This window comes from Equus asinus, chromosome 22 (genome assembly GCF_041296235.1).
Source record: "Equus asinus isolate D_3611 breed Donkey chromosome 22, EquAss-T2T_v2, whole genome shotgun sequence".
Lineage (NCBI taxonomy): Eukaryota > Metazoa > Chordata > Mammalia > Perissodactyla > Equidae > Equus > Equus asinus.
This window is the reverse complement of record NC_091811.1, coordinates 34,134,853-34,155,017: the sequence shown is the minus strand read 5'-3', so window position 1 is coordinate 34,155,017 and position 20,165 is coordinate 34,134,853. Positions and strand designations below refer to the sequence as shown.

At 35.2% G+C, this 20,165-nt stretch overlaps 1 protein-coding gene and 1 long non-coding RNA gene across 16 annotated transcripts in view; one reads left to right on the top strand and one right to left on the bottom strand.

Moving 5' to 3' along the window:
* Positions 1–17,308, bottom strand: part of LOC139041596 (uncharacterized) — a 32,430-nt gene extending 15,122 nt beyond the window's left edge. Inside the window, exons 1-2 of the long non-coding RNA XR_011497051.1 lie at positions 16,329–17,308; positions 15,790–15,881 (exon numbers count right to left, since the gene is read on the bottom strand). This is a non-coding gene — a long non-coding RNA (uncharacterized lncRNA). The remainder of the gene's footprint in view (positions 1–15,789; positions 15,882–16,328) is intronic.
* Positions 1–20,165, top strand: part of SOX5 (SRY-box transcription factor 5) — a 951,808-nt gene that overhangs the window by 419,697 nt on the left and 511,946 nt on the right. The window lies entirely within an intron of this gene.

Sequence of the window (20,165 nt, the reverse complement as noted above, 5' to 3'; positions counted from 1 at the left end):
GTAATAGAGGACTCATGCTGAAAAGTACTAAAGGGGCTGTTAATCAAGCTAAGTGGTTAATAAGGAAGTGAACACTAACATCTTTTTAGTTAAGTCCTACCTGTAACCACTTCTGTTAGTTGCAAAGGGCTCATGATGACTTACAAATTTTACTAGCCGATACCTACCTCCAATAATTATCACACCACTCTAGTGACTAAAATTGATGGAAAGAAAGGAAAATAGTGAAATAAATTGGTAAAACTGGCAACTGTGAAAGTTAATAGGTGTGACAAAAAATTGTAGATTCCCAGAACTCAGTTCTCTCTAAATGCTAAGAACTTCTCTGAAAAAGAAAATACCTGAGAATAGTTGAGTGACATACAAATAAAAGTTTAAATAACAAAGTATGGGAGATGGATTACAAAGTGGACTTTAAATTTTTAAAGAAGGTGATGCATTATGGGGTGAGGTTTCCAAAGGTTATGCAACAATGAAACTTGACAGCTTATTCCAAGATATATATCAAATGAGAGTATGACAGATAGTAGTATATATCATGAAGATAAAATATTTGGTTACCAATCATAGAAATGAGAGAGGACTGTTCACTTTGAACCAAATTCATTCCTGACTTGTTTTACTGCTGATTTAACTTCATAAAAGCTAACAGTAGTGCTGAGATAACTGGATATTCAGATGCAAAAGAATGAAATTGACCCTTAACTGATATCATATACAAAAATTAACTCCAAATGGATCAAAGAACTGAATATAAGAAGTAAAAAGCTGTAAAACTACTAGAAGCAAACATGGAGTAAATCTTCATGACAATGAATTGGGTAGTGCTTTCTTAGATATGACACCAAAAGCCCATGCAACAAAAGAAAAAATAAATAAATTGGACTTCATCAAAATTAAAAATATTTGTGCATTAAAGGACACTATAAAGAGATTGGGACACAATCCACAGAATGGGAGAAAATATTTGCAAATCATATATGATAAGAGTCTAGTATCCAGAATATAGAAAGAACTTTTGCAACTCAACAACAAAAAGACAAACAACTTAATTAAAAACTGGGCAAAGGACTTGAATAAATATTTCTCCAAAGAATGTATACAAATGGCCAATAAGCTCGTGAAAAGATGCTCAACATCATGAGTCACCAGGGAAATGCAAATAAAACCAAATGAGATATTGCTTTACATTCACTAACATGGTTATAATAACAATAAACAAATAAAATAAAACCATGAAAATAGCAAGTTTTGGTAAAGATGTGGAGAAGTTGGAACTCTCATACATTCCTGGTTGGAATGTGAAATGGTACAGCCACTGTGGAAAACAGTTTGGCAGTTCCTCAAAAAGTTAGACATAAAATTGCAATATGGCCTAGCAGTTCCTTTCCTAGGAATATCCACAAGAGAAATGAAAACATATTTCCACACAGAAACTTGTACACAGATGTGTATAGCAGAATTATTCATAATATCTCAAAGGTGCAAACAACCCATTCACTGGGTGAATGGAAAAGTAAAATGGGCTATAAATACACAATGGAATATTATTTAGCCATAAAAAGGAAGGGAATTTTGACACCTGCTACAACATCGATGAACCTTGAAGACGTTATGTTAAGTGAAATAAGCAAGTCACAAAAGGACAAATATTATATAATTCTACTTGTATGAGATACCTAGAGTAGTTAAATTCGTAGAGACAGAAAGTAGAATGGTGGTTACTAGGGGTGAGGGGAAGGGCGAGTGTGGAGTGACTACTTAATGGGTGAAAGGTTTTCTTTTAGGGTGATGAAAATATTTTGGAATTAATAGAGGTTATGGTGCACAACACTGTGAATGTGTTAAATGCTACTGAACTGTACACTTCGAAATGGTTAAAATGGTAAATTTTATGTTATGTGTATTTTACTACAATTAAAAAATAAAAGGTAGCATTTACAATGAGCAGAATTAATCCTTGAGCTTAATTCTAATCATCAAGAAGGAACTGTTGGGCTAAGAGGTTGGTTAATGATAATCTGGGAATATAATGTCAGATTCTAAGACAGAAGATGAGTCTAAAGCAATGAGTTACTATTTAAGAAGTTATTTTTGACAATGCAATCAAAGCGATCCCAATGCAGAAGAAAAGAAAAAGGCATAAGGGATCGCCTGTCAAGATGGCTAAAATCTAGACTTTGTTCAAGTTGGAGAAAGCAAAAACAAAAACTAAAAGCTAAAGGACAGGGCAAGGCAAAGAAACTTCTCTGAAATTGTATGAGGTGAGAAAGGAAGAGATCAACTACTTGAGGAAAATGTTATATTTACAGAGTTAAGGAAGAAAACAATCTATTCAAATTTTATTTCGTTTCGTTGTAAAATCCAGTAATTTGTATATTTTTTTCCCTTTTCTCCTGCTTTTTGGAAGCCTGTTTTTTCTGGAATAATCAAGAAAGTCTCCCTTTCATTCTGTGATGTATGTGTGTATATGTGTATGTGTTCTTGGGGCTGGAAATGATGAGGAATTAAAAGAGGATTTGTAATGCACAGCCTTTCCATTCAAGACTAGCACCCGTCATTCTCAGAAGGGAGGCTGTACTTGTAGGTGATTTACTTGGGGAAACAAAAGAAAGGAAGAAGTAAGCTAGACAATTTTGAAGAAGTACAGATTTGGGGATGACTTTCTGTAAAATCTCTTACTTATAATAAAGCCAAAAAACTTAGACAGAATGGAATTGACATTAAATCCATCACATGAACCAGAGAGGGGAAGAAATGAGAGTCTAGAAACAGTTACATTCATGTATGAAAGCATGAGGGGAAGAAATGAGAGACCAGAAACAGTTAAATTCATATGTGAAAGCATGACACTTGACAGTTGTGGCATTAAAAATCGGTAGGGAAAGTATGGGCTCTTCAGTACATGGTGCTAGGACAATTGGTTATCCATATGGAAAAAGGTAAAATTAGATCCTGGTGACAGAATAAATTCCAGGTGGCTTAAAACTCTGAAAGTGAAAAGCAAAACTTTAAAAATTCTGCAGTCAAAAATAGGAATATTTTTATGACCTCAGGTTAAGGAAGGATTTCATCAAGGAAAAGATTAATAAATTTGGCCTCATTAAAGTTGCATTTTCTATACATCAAAAGGGACCATTAAAAAAACAAAACAGACAGAAAAATAAGCCGCTGACAGAGGGGAGATATTGGAAAACCTATAGCCACCAAAGGATAAGCATTAAGAACGTTAGCAGTAGGAAAAAGACAAACTACCTAATAGTAAAATGAGCAAAAGGAATAAACAGGCATTTTATAGAAGAAGAAACATAAATGTCCAATAAAGTGATCTGCAACTTCACTAGTTATGATGGAAATTCAAATTAAACTAATATACCATTTGAAACCCAGCAGATTGCCAAAAGTGAATGAAGATGCTAGTGTTGAGAGGGTAAAGAGCAATGGGAGCTCTCCTACAGTTTTGTGGCGCTGGGAATTGGTACAGTCGCTTTGAAGAGCAATTTGGCAATGTTCAATCGGAAAAAAATGAAAGACCAAGATATTTTCAGCAGACAAAAAATAAATTGTAGGGTTTATTCATACAACAGTTAAAATGAATGAACTAGAATAAGTATCAATATAGAAAAATATAAAATATTATATTCTTTTGATATAATGAATCTTTTTTTGGACAAAATGGAGAAAAGTTACTTTGAAGCTGTTACTCATGGAGCACACAGTTCACTGACATTTTAGCTGGTTGGATAGCCCTAACCACAAAGTATTGATTAATGGATTGGGTAAGGTGTTGTATCCATTAGCATTTTTGATAATTAACAAACCATCCCAAAACTTAGTGGCTTAAAACAGCTACCATTTTATTTAGCTCATGATTTTATGGGTTGGCCAGGATGACTGAGACTGCTTAGGTGGTTGGGGCTCTTACCATGTGGTGTTACATCTTCTAGTAGATTAGCCCAGGCTTCCTGTGGCAATCTCTGGATTCTAAAGACCAGCAAGTGAGGACACATGCCAAAGCACAAGTACTTTCTCGGACCATTGCTAGTGTTGCGTGGTCCAAAGCAATTCACATGGCCAAGCCCAGATTTAGGGCTGGAGAAATAGACTCCACCTCTTAATGTGAGGAGCTATAACGTTACATCACTAAAGGGTATTCATACAGGTATGGGAAGAATTCGTGGACAGTTTTGCAATCTATTACAGGGTCTTTATAGGATTATCTGTACTTGGTCTATGAAACTTTTATATCAGTTACTTGGGTGATATTCCTCAACTTAGGGCCAGCTTAAGATGCAGCTTTTAGTAGAATGGCTTTACCCCCATTTTAGTACCCAGGACCATTAGGTCTAACCAGTTTCTTCCAGTGGAAGAATCTATGGGCTTCTTCTGGGCCTGACCATGTCTAGTGAAGTGGCGTTCCCTGGTGCAGCCTACTTCAGGGGCTGCCATGTGGTTCAGCCTCCAAAGGTTAGGACAGACATCACTTCCCAAGACTGGCTAAGAAGTATAAGATTCTGTTTCCCCAGTAATGTAGAGGTTCTGTTTGTGGGGAGAGAGTTCTCCTTGGTGAGGTCTTTAAAGTGGTTCCAATAAAACAACTGAAAACAAATCAGCAGCATTTGGCTCAGCCTGGAAAGCAAATAAGTCCTTCTGTAGAGATTTATTCTTCCCCAGATTAGCGGAGAGGAAAGACAATGAATCAGTGAAATTCAGCCACGTCCGCTTTCCTGTAACCTGAGAACTCTCCTCAGGAGTAGAGGTGCGATGAAAACCTAGCCCTTGAGGTCAAATGGGTTTCCCTTCTTTGTCTCCAACTTTCTAGGTGGACTGTGGTTGAACGTAGGTAATGGCAATCAGCTAAGCAGTAACCAACTTGGCTTCAAACTGTGATAAAAAATATTAGGGGGGAGGGGGGAGGGGGAGAGGGAACAGGGTGGAGGGAGCAGACCAGAGTTATGCCAAAACCTTAATGGTTACCCTCCATTTGGTAGCTGAGGTGTGAGTCATCAGTGTTTTCTTCTTTATGTTTTCTGCATTTTTCAATAGCTATAATGAGCACATATTATGTTAAAAATTGGGGAGGGAAAGAGACTTTCCCAGAGCCAGGATTTAAATCCAGGCCAGAGACTATACGTTATTCACATTTATGCTTCATACCTATTTTAATCCTACATAGGTGCCACTCTCTAAATGTTTATTGAATGCATGTAAAATTATAGGGAGTTCAATTTGGCTCAGCGTGAGAAAGAATTTTCTGGGATGTAAAGTAGCTCAAAAACGCAGTGCTCTGTCAAGCAGTAAACGCCATCTCTATAAGCAGCCAGACAGAGGCTGGATTAAACAAGCAATATCTTGGAAAGAGTTAATAGTCTGATTGCAGATTTCAGGTAAGGCATCCTGGGGGAACTTGCGTTCAATGGATGAGTAGAATTTCAGATAAAAAAGGAAAGGATAGGTGGCAATGAAAGAATAGGAAAAAGAAATGACTAGATGACACTAAAAGCCCCCACCTAACTAGCATTTTCGTATATCACAGCTTGAATGATTGGATTCTTTTAAAGAAAAATACTATGTTTTCAATCTTAACGTGGATTTCCTGTATCCTGGTAAGTCATTTCTGCCATTTCCCTCTGTCTCATCCCAGTATTGGACTGTTTTACTAAAATTTATGATAAAATAGTATTCCCTATTCACTTTACATCTCTCCTTTTTTGGTGAAAATTTAACTTTTATTTTCTACTTTTGGAAACTTCTCAAATTTTGCCACTAGCTTTAACCAGTAAAACACCACTGATGCATCATATGATGATAATATATCATCATTTTATGATGTAGAATTATATTTCATCTTCTATTCTCTTTATTGTGTGTCAGCTTAAATACAAGACCTGTGATATTTAAAAACATCAATACCTACTGTGTATTCCTCGGAGAAGTCTAGCGTCTCTGAAATATTGTGATTTCTTGTCAGGCGTTGTCACCAAGCGAGTTCATGTTTTGAATTGGTGAACAAAGAGCCAAACTTAAGAATGCACTTGGGCTTTGTTCTTCAAAAGTTGCTCTGAATGACAATTAAAAGGAAGAAAGTACAGAAAATATAGCAGCAGAACTCACTGGAATGTTTCTCAGGCTTTTCCATAAGGTGTCGACAGTTCTCTGTCAACTTGTAGGCTTGAAAAACCAAAAGCAATCTTGTCAGGTGTTCTGCCGCATCCCTCCCAAATCCTCCCTGGTGCTGGGAGCTTGGTTCAGATGTTCCCGTGTTATGTAATTTATTCTGTCTCTAAATGTCATTCCCCCACTCTCTCATGATTTGCTTTCAGATTGGATGCCTACAGCATACCGCCAATTACCCTGAACGTGCTTATGGCACAGAGCTGGCTCTATCTTACATTGATAGTATATTGGGAAAATTAAGTTGTTAACAAAAATAGTGAAAGTTTCACAGTAAAATATGCATGTATTTTAGATATATTTTAATCCAAATATTTCGATTTATCCAAATATTTGTTCAATAGTTTGCTATTTTTTTAATTGAGGGAACTTCCTGACCATTACATTGTTTGCTTATTTTTGTATTTCTTTACAGATAATCACACTAATATACAATTTTATTGACTCACTTACTGGCATGATATATGTCTCTTTGAGTTCTTGGGGTGATTCCGTCAGTGGTCTTTGACCAAACAGTAAGAATGAGCACTCTGTCATTGCAGAAGCGTTTTTCCTGGTCACATAGAAATATAAGTGAATGTGAGCTTATGCTTCCCTTTCGTTTTGCCAACTATCTTTCCAAAGGGAGGTAAATAATTACTTTTACTGAGTTTGAAGTTAAGGATTTGAAAAGGGCACTTGTAAACCATAAATTTGCTATTTCCTTTAAAATCAAGATCTAAGTAAATGAAAAGTAGTGAAAAATATTTTAATAAGGCTTTTAATAAAAATACACTTTTAAAAAATGAGGTAGTTTCCATTTGCTGGGGATTTCAAGGTATTTTAAAATCACCGATTATGATTCTGTTAATCGTCTAAAATATTTAGTCATTAAATGTCTATTGGGGTAAACTGGTTTGTTATCTTAAATTGTTCTACCTGATCTTAAGTATCAATTTTTTCGTTGAAGGAAAAAATGCCTACATGCTTTCCATTTCCTGTACAATGGAGGTGGTGTAATAATCGCAAAAAGCCATTAGAACTACCTTGTAAGTCTTTTATTATATCAAACACTTGTGGAGAGCCAACTCATTTTCCAGAAATGAAGAAGGAAATATAGTAGCTGAGAATCTCCATGTTCAGAATACATCTTTCATTTACTTTAACTATTCAGGTCTCATCCTAAAGAATTCCTTATAGGAATCTCTATGGCAATCTGGTGTTTAGACCAGAGAGGAAAGCACATAAGGCATGGGCATTTTACCAGTCTTTCTGCTCTTTGTCAGATGCTGTTTGGTTATCACCTAGAGGGTACTTCTGTGCCTCAATTTCCCACATTTATCAAAGATGACAATATAGCTCTGTAGTATATACATTAAAAAATAACAGATTAAATTTTCAATTTGGTTAACTTTTCTCTATGCATGAATATATAGACATTTGTACGTGTAGTCATATATAAATTCCTAATATTCAAATGTAAATACAAAACCTAAAGCTTATTCTTTAGAATGGCAGGACATTAAAATATTCATGCCAGTTTTTCCAATATATCAATTTATAGGACTAGATCTGGCAAAGCTATCATTTGTAATGACGACTGGAATGCAGATGGATTTTAGTGACTGTATATAGAAACTGGGGGGAAGGGAGTAGCAATCATTCTTTGTTTTTTAGGATGAAGCAGAAAAATCTGCTCTCTCCTGTACATGGAGGAATTTGTTAGAAGCAAGGGCGAAAATAAGGAATTACCAATCAGCTAGTAATTACATTTCTTTTATCTTCCCAATTCACTAATATTTTTACACTCTGAAAATATATGGCTATTTTTACACAGATATATTACTGACTTTTGGATGAATACCAGTATTTTTCATTTGTACCCAGGAGCATATTACTGGATCTAAATACTTGTTAACGAGTCATCAGCAATTTTATTATAGGCATCTCAGGCATAAAAACTGATAAACGTTTTGTTCCATTCTTAAGTAAATCAGTAATGATTCTCAACCATAGGATACAAGCTTTCTATGGGGTGAGATTCAGAAGGCCGGATGAAGAAGGCACTTTTCAAAATACTTCTCCTCATTTAAATATATATCCCTAATTAAGATGTGCTGCCATAATGGGTCATTGTTGCCAATAGGATTGTACATATAACGTTTCTCAAGAGTTGGGATAGAAAAGTTTGCGAATTACTGATTTAGGGGATAAGATGATGTTTTATCAATGTAAGAATTTATGGCCATATTCAAGTGAAAATGCCAAATCATCTGAAATAGTAGTGATTAGAAGGTAGGTAGATAGAAGGAAGACTAAAATTAGCCCTTAGTGTTTAATGAGACCCTCAAAATATTTTAATTAATATTAGATTGCCAGATTATTCACTTACATTCAAGTAATCAAATCCATATGTATGTTTCCTCTTGCTGCTCCCCCTGTTCACCAACTAGTATTTTATTATCTTCCCCTGTTTCAGCAGGAATACGTGGAAAGGTTTGGTAGTTCCATGTCTACACAAACCTCACTAAGGCAGCTTTTAGTAGCAGAAATTGTGATATTATACTGTTCTTATATAAATGAAAAAAATGTACTACATTTTATAAATGCCAATAGACAATTTCTAAGACAGCATATTCAGAGCTCATAATTACAGGGAATGGGGAAGAAGTCTATCTTCAAAATGAACCCTTTTCCCCTAAAATTTACATTCACCATTAGATTGCTGCTGAAAGTATGTAAAATCTGTATGTCTTTGATTCAGTAGCCCTATATTGATAAATTCTTGATTTCAAAAAAAGTGAGATTTATGGAAAGGGCTCTCTATGCTTTCTTTTAGTATTTCTAAAATATAAGGGCAAAGATTCTTACCCATTGCTCACAGCTTTCTTGGGGGATGTAAGTGCCTCCTCCTACTTTTTGGCCCATTTCTGAGTTATCAGTAGAGACTCACTAGTTGGAAGAATGGTGAGGACTAAAGAGCCCTGTCTCTCTTCTTCATTACACTGAGACCCTGTTAGCTCTTTTAGTAGGGAGCAAAACAAGAGATGCTTTTATTTTTGCCTGTTGTTCGAATAAATGGAGGCTGTGAATATTTAGAGCAGTCTATTTTTAAATACTAACTCCCTTCAATATTTTAAAAGGAAGATTTCCAATGAAAAAAAAATATTTAGGGATCAGCCCCTAGAAAAGAGGAATGTGATTTTTCCCACGTATTCTAAACATGTTATCTACAGGAGTAAATTAAATGATCTCAGAATTTACAGTCGGGGGTTACACCTTAATTTGAAGTTCATTGCTTCCCAAAATATCACCTTCACAATTCCCTTTCAGAATATTTGCTTTCAGCTGAAATAAAAAGCATATAATCTACCATTTTAATCATTTTATCAAAGATAAAATAAATTCATCCTCTCCACATAGACCTTTGCACCCTGGTAACCAAGTAAATCGGCCTGATACTTGTAGGTAAAGCGCCCGATTGGTTTTACCCTGTACACGTTAATAAATACACAAGGTAAACATAGAAACAAGAGTAGATGAATAATAAAGATAAGGGGTATTTATTGCTTTATGTTACTCTTTTAAATATATATGCAGGGTGGATGTTGCAATTAAAGCATATAAGATCTCTGTTTGAAAATTTGTCAATATATCAATATAGCCTTTTTCTTAACACATTTCACTCATAAATTATGATTAGAATTTTAGTAATTTATGGAACAATAATCGGTTAATTATTAATATTGATTGTATAATTAAAACAAATTCTAAAATTATCTGTATATATATTTAGAGAGAGAGAGAGAGAGAGAACAAATAGACACTTGATAGTTCTTTAAACATTTGGTTGCAGTGTATGCCTGGGCAGTGTCCAACATGTAGAAACATATGCACAAGCCCTTGGCACTAAGTTAATTAAATGTATATTTAAATAATCAAGAAAACAGGTCACTCTAAATTTTGTGAAAACATGATATGTGTATGTCATTTTTGTTTAATGATCTTGGAGCTCTGTCTTTGATTGGTACTTGCAGACATATTCTTGAAATATCACCATGGCAAAAATAAAGATTCATTGAATGAATGAATGTAACATTCTAAACTTTGAATATTTGATTGTGTTTTGTATTTTACAGTTATGTGTTCATTGCATTTGGAAATTCTCACCAACTTTAGTGGATTTGTATCTAGTGAGTAATTTAAAGAAAGAACAGAAAAAGCATAACTGTTCTCCTGAATGTTTTGACTCTCCTGGGCCTGTCAAGCCACTCAGATTCTGTAGAGAGCACTGTAGTTACTAGAAATGAAATAATAACATTAATTTTAAAGTTTGGTTTTGTGGGTGAAACATCATTACCTTGGAAATCATTTCAGAAGTTTTCTCCTTCCAATTAGCTCCCTTAATGTAATTTGAAATTAATTTTTTCCTAAGGCTTGGCGAGTTGCTCTTCCTCCTCCTTTGCCTCTTTTTCTGCTTCTTGTTTGCTAAATTCTACAATCCAAAGTGTGTAAGTTTAAGGTTACCTTAGAAACAAGCAAATAGATTTTGTATTCTTGTGGCATTTCCACAAGTACTATAGGAATTGAGCACGGCACCCTTAGTTGTTTCTCTTCTCGAATCATTTAAGGGAAAAACATTCTAACAGTCTATGGCCTCCAATATATACTAATTTTACCCAATACCCAATACCCAGAAGTTTCTTAACTAAGGGTTTATTTTGACAATGAAAAAGATATTGTACAGTGTTTTCTCTCCCTTAACAGCCAAATTGTGTTTGCCAATGCTTCCTTTGGAAACATAGACAGTAATAGGTAGAATGGTTTTAAAATCATTTTGAATGTTCTTGGCTTTCTTAACCACTCGAAAGAAAACTTTTGATTTAGCAAAACTAGTTTGAGTTTAGAAATACTTTAAGAAGTATTTTACTACCAAGTAAAATATTTTTAGTGTATTTTAAATACTTTTTTTTTTTGAGCATATGCTTGCTTGTCTGTGTAGACAAGTTATACTGTTTATCTTACCTTAGAGAATTTTTTTACTAATTTAAGTGTGCTGACTAAGCTTTTATTTTGAAGGGGATATCAGAGGAGGGATATTTTCAGAGTTAATTTCTTTGCCCATCTTAAAATTAACAGTAGTTTTTCTTTTCTGTTAATGACAAAGTGTTTATTTTTTCAAAATGAGGAATCTGTTCTTCTTTCAAATATGAAAAATTTGAAGCCATTTGTGAAATATCTTTCTAAATATACCTCCCACCCACTTATTAGGAAGTAGTTGCATAAGGAAACAGTAGATTGTAGTGTGTATGTGGGACTTATTCAGCCCGCAACCATTAACACATATGTATTATAGCCAAGTAATTAACAAAATACAAATAAAATGTAAAAGTATGAAATAAAATCCTAGTTTAACATAATGATACCTGCAGTAATTCACTGTGGCTATGAATGAGGGCTCTGAGGTTAGAATGCCTATCCAACAACTTTGATGCTTCCACTGACAAGCTGTGACCTTAGGCAAGTTAGTTTACCTCTGTGAAATGGGCACAATATTGCACCTAACTCATAGAGCTGTTGTGAGATTTAATGGAGATGGTATGTATGGAATGCATACAACAGAGTTTCCGGCATGTAGCAAGCCAGAGCCCCACACTCGATTGTGTAGTTTTTACATGGCCCAAAGCTGGCCAGTTGAGGAGATGAATAGCAGGTGAACGGGCTGAAAGTCACCCCCTGCCTCTCTTGCTGTCCATGCCCTTGCTTGCTGGGCAGGGTCAGTCAGAAGGAAGTGTCCTTTTATTTTGAACAAAGTACCAGGTAGTGTAGTGGTGGTTCTGTATGTCAGCTGTCTTTATTATTATCATCCTAAACAAGAACACATACCCTCCTTTTCCAGATGGTCTTTGGTGATTTTGAAGTCAGCCAGTCATCCACATAATCATTATGAAAGTATGGCGGTAACAACACTTCCTCCACAAGGTAGTTAGAAAGAGAATAAGGAAAATATCCAAGTGACTGTATTTAAGCTCCATTTAGCATCATTGTTATTATATAAAGCTTATCAATCCGGAGAAAGATAGCCATAGTTAAGATTCAGCATTTGTAATAATTAAGGTAAAATGCATGGTGGTGAGATAGGGTTATTCTCAATGAGACAGCCATTAAAGGACAAGATGTGCCTTTTGAACTTCCACTGGAGTTATAGAATAAAATAGGAGGTAGAATATGATTAGAAACAGCATGAAGAGGACCATTTTTGAAATTAATAGTGATAATTGACAATAACCACAAAGTTACTGTAACTGGTAGGATGGAGGGGTGTTTGAGTTGGTGAAGTGTACCATGTTCCTATTTCACTGAAGTAAAATGTACAGAGGAATATTTTTAAACTGAAATCTTATTTTTAAAATGTCATACATAGGGCTTTAATTAAAGGACAATGAAGGAGGAAATAATAAATCAGGAACCTTAGGTCTCGGAGAGATACAGAGCATATGAAATCTGTTATATTTTGAAACTAACACTGGAGTAGAAAACCGGGAGCTTTCTCATGTTTTCAGTGATACTAAGGAAATTAAGTCTGAGTTCTATCTCTACGAGGAGACTATTTCATGTAACCATTTCACTGACTCCACCTTGCCTTTCTGCTTCCTGAAGCTAGAGACAAACCATGTTTTTATCCTTGAACCTCTCTTCTCTCTCTTCTACCGCCTCTATTTGGATATCCTTTGGATGTATTAGGTTGGCAATTTCACATAGTTCTACATTGTAGATATGGCCACAAACCTTTGAGATCTCAAACCTTTGAGATCACATTGACTCCCTTCCCTTTCTCAGCTACCATATCTGGCTTCCCAAGCACACAGATCTTTTTTCTGTCTTTAATTCATCTTCTCCTTTCCTTTCCTTTCCTTTGGCACAGCAGAAACACCATACCTCATCTCTTGTGAGTTGAAATCCCTAAGTAGTCTTGGGATTCCTTTCTGGCTCCCTATTTCTTCCTACACCAATCAGCTGTCCTTAAGGGTAGAATTCAAGCACCACTGACTACACTGTGGCTCCAGTCTAGATTTCCAGACCTATCTTGCCCTAATCCCATGTAAATAGCCTCATTAGAGACATCATGGACCACTACATGTTCCTTGTTATGATGTACCTGTTGCTGTTTTGTGTTCCTGTTTTGTTCTTTCTTGGTCCTTCTCTACCCTTTCCTTAAGCTAAACTCTGTGTTTCTCATTCTCAACCTGAGTACACTTATAACAATGCTTTTCAGATGGGTTCTCACTAACCGCCGTAAATTACACTCAGCCTGTCTGCCATAGTTCTGGGGAATCTGCACTTTCAACTTGTAAAAGGAAAGAAACCTTATACTTATTTGTGTATCTACAGCCCTTCACACAGTGAGTGATTACAGTGGTTTCGTTGTTTGTCTTCCCAGTGGATCATAAGCTGCATAAAGATACCTTCAGTGTGCATTGTACTGTACCATTGCTTGAGACAATGCCTGGCAGGTAGCATATGCTTCATAAATACCATAGAATAAATCTTGCAGAATTTTGATACTCAATACATGTTTTAAAACACGTACACGTGAATTTTATAATTCTTCCTGCTGCTGTAGGAAGGAGGTCCCCTAACTTACTTTGTAATGTTTAATCTTATAGAGTATAGAAAGGAAAAATGGAAATTTTGTTATAAAATTAATTGAAGAGACTTGAGAAATTATCAGCCGTTTGATTAAGAAATGCATTTTTCGTTTTCCTAACACATGAAAATTTATATACTATAAAAGAAATGGTCATTCCAACATTTAAGCAGTTACACAAATTCTGTTCTGTATTGTGAGAAAAGGCCCTCTTTTTAATGTTAGGGCAGCTGAGCGTATCCAAAATAACTGAGAAGTTTATTGCCATTATTATCATTAAATATATTATTACATCTTTGTAAAATCATCAAATAAGATGAAGTACACTCCTAATAATGTGTGGTTTAGAATAACTGTGAAGAAAATAACTTATAAAGTGTGTTAATGATAAGAGGATTACCTGATTAAAATCTCAACAGCACAGATATCCATGACTTAAATTAAAAAGAAAAATTAAGGGGGAAAAAAAAAGACAAGCAGTATTTGTATTCCTGCGTTTCAGGTGAGATATCTACATTTTCCTCGTATTTTTCCTACTCATTATCTGTAGAAACCCATGGAAGTAAGTCTCTGTGCAGCTCCAAATGCCCCCATTCCATTGTAGATGGTATTTCCAATAAGGGCACTGTTTCTTGCAAAGAATATTACATCTCACTAATTGTCCTACAAATCCCATTCTTAATTAAAATCAAAATCTTCATCGTAACAACTTTATAGCTTGCAAATGTGTGTTCTTGTTTGTTTGGAGGACGATGCTCTGGATACATCGGGTTTTTTTTTTTTTTTTTTTTTTTCCTTTCAGAAAGGAGCAGCCCTGGTGAGAAAAATTTACAGCAATTGATTTTGTTTGTTTGTGGCTGCAGCCATAAAAACTCTCAAGCAAAACTAAATAGTGCTTGTGGGGCACAGGCCTGGCGGTTCATGGGCACACAGTAAATTTTATAATACCGTTAATGCTAGACAATAAGACAAGGTATAATAATTCCAATTTCATCATTTGTCTCTGTTTTGTACGAAATTGTACACTCCATCATGCATATGCTGGCTCTAATGTGACATATTTAATTCTGCATTTAGTCTCTGCTTTGTTACACATGCACGAAAATAGCAAGTCAGCTTCTCAAATGCCACGTACCAGCCCTCTAACAACAACAACAAAAAAATTAAATACAAGATAAGTTTGAATAACAGTAATGGTGGGAAAATCTATCCCAGGGTTCATTCTTTTTACAGGGAGTTGGCAAACCGGGAAGAATAGACTTTGTCATGTGCAAATATGGTGACCATAAATGGTGCTGGAGGCTTTTCCATTGTCCTCTGGGTTTGCCATGAGAGAAAGCGGGTGAGAGAAAGAAAGACACGTTTGATAGAGTTGTGAAGAATGTTTGAATGGCTATTGGGTGTTGAGCATTGTCTCGCAGTGACCTCAATTCGGTACAGTAGAGACCCTTGAAAGCACTGTCTGAAGTCACAATACCACTATTCTCCTCCATTTACTAAAAGGGATTAGTTAAAAGGGTGACGTTCCGTGCAGAGAGTTCCAAGTATTCCATGAAACAAAAGGCTCTGAAATGTTTTTGAAGTTATTTTTAATTGAGTTGAACTAATTTAATAAAGGTCCTAAGGAGGAAAAAAAAATAAAGGAATGTGATTGTTTTATGATTCCTCACAGATGGAATGGACATTTATAGCATACTTTTCCTTTAGTGTTCCAGAGAACAGTAGCTCCATTTACAGCTACTGTTAGCAATTTAAAACTGCTCCAAAATGAAGTCTTTCAAGAAGTTGACAGCTTATAAATAAATCTGTCTGATAAAATTGAACATAAACTGCATCTGTGGTTAGTTTGCCAAAATTAATTCTACATTTAATTAGAGATAGCAGTCAAACATATTTAATAAAAAACAGTCTTGGAGAGTAAATCAAATGAAGTCAGATTTTAGCAGACGTTTTGCATTTTTTTGCAAGGAGTGATGAAATGACCTCACCTCTCTGATTCCCAGTTATATGGCAGCGGAAGCTCTGTAGAGTTATGGGGAAGCCAATGAGTTCACACTGTCTGGAAAGGTTCCTTGCTCAGCTTAGGGTAAAGAGAGAAAACGATCATTTTGTGATTTTGCTTAATTCCATCATTGGGTTTTACTTTGATGCCATATGTATTAAACTAACACGTTAATAAGCATATTACTGCTAATGATTACACAGACCAAGCTAAGGTAATCCTAATTTATTTATGCACAAGTACATAGAATTGTCCTTAAAAATTTTTTTTTGTCTTCCCTGGCAATCTTGTTTTTTATTTTTTCAGTTTAACCATTGCAATGAGACATACTAAAATCATACACTAGATACAATGCCATTTCTTCCCCCACAAAGACTTTAAAAGTCAGCTTTGCTTATCAAATATTTGTGCTCTCTCTGCATGGTTTAGGCAATGCGACATAGCTCTGGAATCCGGGGGAAGATGCAAAAGCACACGGATCAATCAGAATGCAGCAAACAATATTTTGGAACAAAAGTGACTTACAGTTCAAAGGGCAAAGAAGCAGATCTTCAAACATTAGAAGTTTCAACACACAGTCCATAGTCCTGGGGGAAGTATACAGACAGACAATAGAAACTAGTATTAGCAATAACGGTTTCAAATACATATAAAAATTATATATGCCTGCACAAATGCATGCAAAAACTAAAGTCACTTAAGCCAAATTTTATTTTGATCGATTTAACCCGTGTGATGTTACTTTCTGCAATATGAAAGAATTTAGGAAATATTGTGGGAGATAACATTGCTGTACTTAATTAATATCAAATTTGGATTAGACATTAAACATTTATTTATTTAGCTCCTCTATATTCTTAGCATTGCCATAGTAAAGATAGTTAATCTATAGTAAAGATTTTTCCAAAATGTCTACATGTTTTTGGTGTCATGTAGTTATTTATACAATTTCTGACTGAAATATGCAAAGGCATTTTTTTCAGTTCTTCCAAGTTTCATTTAGTTATATTGTCCTTGCAGAAGAGTGTTTTTATTTTACATACATAATTTGTCTCCCATGTAACTCTATCAAAATTTTGCTAAAATGTTGTAGAATAATGGAAAGCAAAAGTAGTACACCCTTAGTCCTGAATGTTAAACAATATATCATTGTTTGAAGTTTGCTTATAGTCCAAGTAAATAAAGTAGTAGTAAATGTATACAGCACAAAAATTCTATCTACCGGTCACTTTTAGTCTACTGTGGAATAATTCTGGTGTTTTAAAACTCATAGGTAGACTTGAATATGAATGCGTTACAGTTGTTTCATCATCTATCAAAATACAAACCACCTATAGATTATAACTAGATAAAAAAAGATATTAAAAAATCAAGTATCTTGGGGCTGGCCCAGTGGCATAGTGGTTAAGTTTGCATGCTCTGCTTCAGCGGCCTGGGCTTTACAAGTTTGGATCCCTGGCGCAGACCTAGACACTGCTCATCAAATCATGCTGTGGTGGTGTCCCACATACAACAAATAAAGGAAGATTGGTAGAGATGTTAGCTCAGGGCCAAACTTTTTCACCAAAAAAAAAAAGAAAATCAAGTATCTCTAAAAAAGGAGTTGACCAGTTCCATCATGCTATGAAATCTAAATCACCGATGATACATCCCAAAGGACTGGCTGATCTCCTGAGCAATTTATATATTGTACCCAAGGAAATGGTCATTTTAATCAACGGTTTCAAATTGAGTATGTGTTCACTACCATTGCAGGATTAGGATATTATTACTGCAACTTTGTGGATAAATACTAAGTGATTTGCCTTCTCATTTAATAAAAGGTATAAGTAAAACAAACATCTTCCTTAATTTAGGAAACATAAAATATAATATCTCTTATTTTCATGTCATGCTTTTGCAGGTGTTTGAAAAAAACTTCTTTAAAATTTCATTAGCAACTTTATCATTTATAAAATAAAGTGCTTCAGAAATAAGGGTTAACGGTTCCGTGGTTCCTTGCGGTCTAGTTAGAAAAGCCCATCCTGCAGTAGATTGTATTTTGGGAAATCACTTACTCTCCCTGGGTCAAGGTTTCTCCATCTTTAAAGTGAAAGTATTGATTCAATAAATTCTAAAACAGCTTCTCGGTCTTTAATTCCATGGCTAGAGCATTTCTACCCATTCTACTTATCTCTAATTTCAAACAAATGCCATGTATTTTCATTGTTTTGTCCACTTTCACGAGGTGACACTGAGCAGAACACAATTAATGGGGAAGAGAGACACAATATGCAACTGGACACCGTTGTATTTTTTCCTGTATCATCAGGTATAAAACATTAATGACTAATAGAGATGTAGAAGTTGATGCTCTCAAGAAATTGATGCAGAGGTGATGTCATAGTGACTTTTTTTTAATTCTACACAAGGAGTAAAACTTGTCATCCTTCCGTTGCTAAGGAGTTTGAGAGATTTGGTTAAGAAATGCCTAAAAAGGTGCGCTGGAATCATTATGCTGTACACCTGAAACTGATGTGATGTTATATGTCAATCATACCTCAACGAAAAAGAAAGCAAAAACTACATTTATTTGGAAACTATCAAAATTGAAAGAAAAATGGTGATCTACCTTTTCAGAAAGATAAATATTCTAGAAATGCTGAAGAAAGTTCTAAAAAGCACTGTAGTTCCTTGAAATCAATACATTGGATATGTAGGATTGGACTTTATGGAGAGCATAGAGAAAATTGCTCTCAAGCATCAATGCTCCCACTTTGCTTGAGGTTCTTACACAGTGTCACGGAACTCTCCCGAGTAGACTCCTCACCTCCTGTCTCTTATTATAGATCCATTTATCTCATTAATGATGCTAGTTATCTTATAAAAATGTGAATCAGGTTATGTCATCGTCCTGATTGAAAACCTCTAATGATTTCCAGTCACCTACTGGATAAAGTCTAAGCACCTAATCCAGGTAAATAAGACCTGTCTCTATCTTACCCCCAGCACGATTTCCAGCCTCCTCCTTATGTAGTTGCGTACCCTTGTCCAAGATGTGCATGCTTCCATTTTCAGCCTTCGAAAACCATGGCTCATCTTCAAAAGCCAAAACAAACATCATCTCTTCTGTTAAGCTTTTCTTTCCTCAGGCACCTCCCTGATTTGTGATTCTCTCTCTTATGTGTCTCTCTCTCTGTGTGTCTCTCTCTGTCTCTCTCCTCATCCATACCTAGTGTGCTTTTTAGTCACCTTTTTTAAACCTGTTTTTAAAATACCCACCACCAAGCACAGCATATATATTTAAGAACAAATAAATAAAAGTTAACTCTGTAAGACAGTAAAATGTGACTAATAGATGAGATTTATTTTGTTGTCATGTGTTTTATGGAGGTCATTTCACCTACGTACATATTGTAAACATAAAATTTATGCCTTTTCCCAAATTCTAATGAAATGCCTATTCATTATCTTTCAATGAAAATACAGGTTGCAGTTCTCTATAGTTTTTGAAATTATCTAATTATTTGCAAATTATTCTTAAGGGTTTTCAAAGCTTATGTATTTAACATAACATTCATAATTGCTATGGGTATGTTGTTAAGATTTTAAATTGCTATTTTGAAGCCAAAACTGAGATTTCAGTTTCATATATATATATATATATATATATACACACACACACACACACACGTATATATGAAAATACCTTTCAAAGACAAGTACCACTTTATATAAATAAGTAATTTCTTTTAATTGCCTCAAATATTTCAGCCTCATGTGGGTTTTTGAAGTTGTATGCAGCTTTGATGTTTTATTAATTATTTTCAAGGTGGCTTTCTTTCCAGAGCGAAGCATACATATTGATTTTGTGTATGATGAAGACTGAAATTTTTCTCTTGGCACTGATACTTCTTGCAATCAGATCTAGAAAGGGTTTGATCGTTTTTAAGCAACTCTCCAACAGTTAACTGTTGGCTGCCAAAGTTCAATTTAGATAAGTGAAGGGGAAGAGTTTAGAAATTTCACACATTAAATGTGTGATGGGAAAAACCCAATATAATGTATTAAAGATGCAGCCTTTGGAAGGAAAACATGGAGCGTCGTAAGAATTGTGTGCCAGTCTCCAAAGGTTTTCAGTCAGGTTTGGTTCAGAAAAGCCCTTGAATGTGTTGGGAGCAGATCTTGGAAGGGCTGTGTGGGGTGTCGGGGAAAGCACCAGAGTAAGTCTTGGTTACACGGAGTCTGTAAGATCGACTGTGGTAGCATGACAAAATTTGGTCTGTGTAGTGTGCCACTGCCAATCTTCATGATTGATACAGATTGTTGGAGCCATATCTATCATATGGTGCTCCATATTGATTGTTAAAGTCTGCAAAAGTG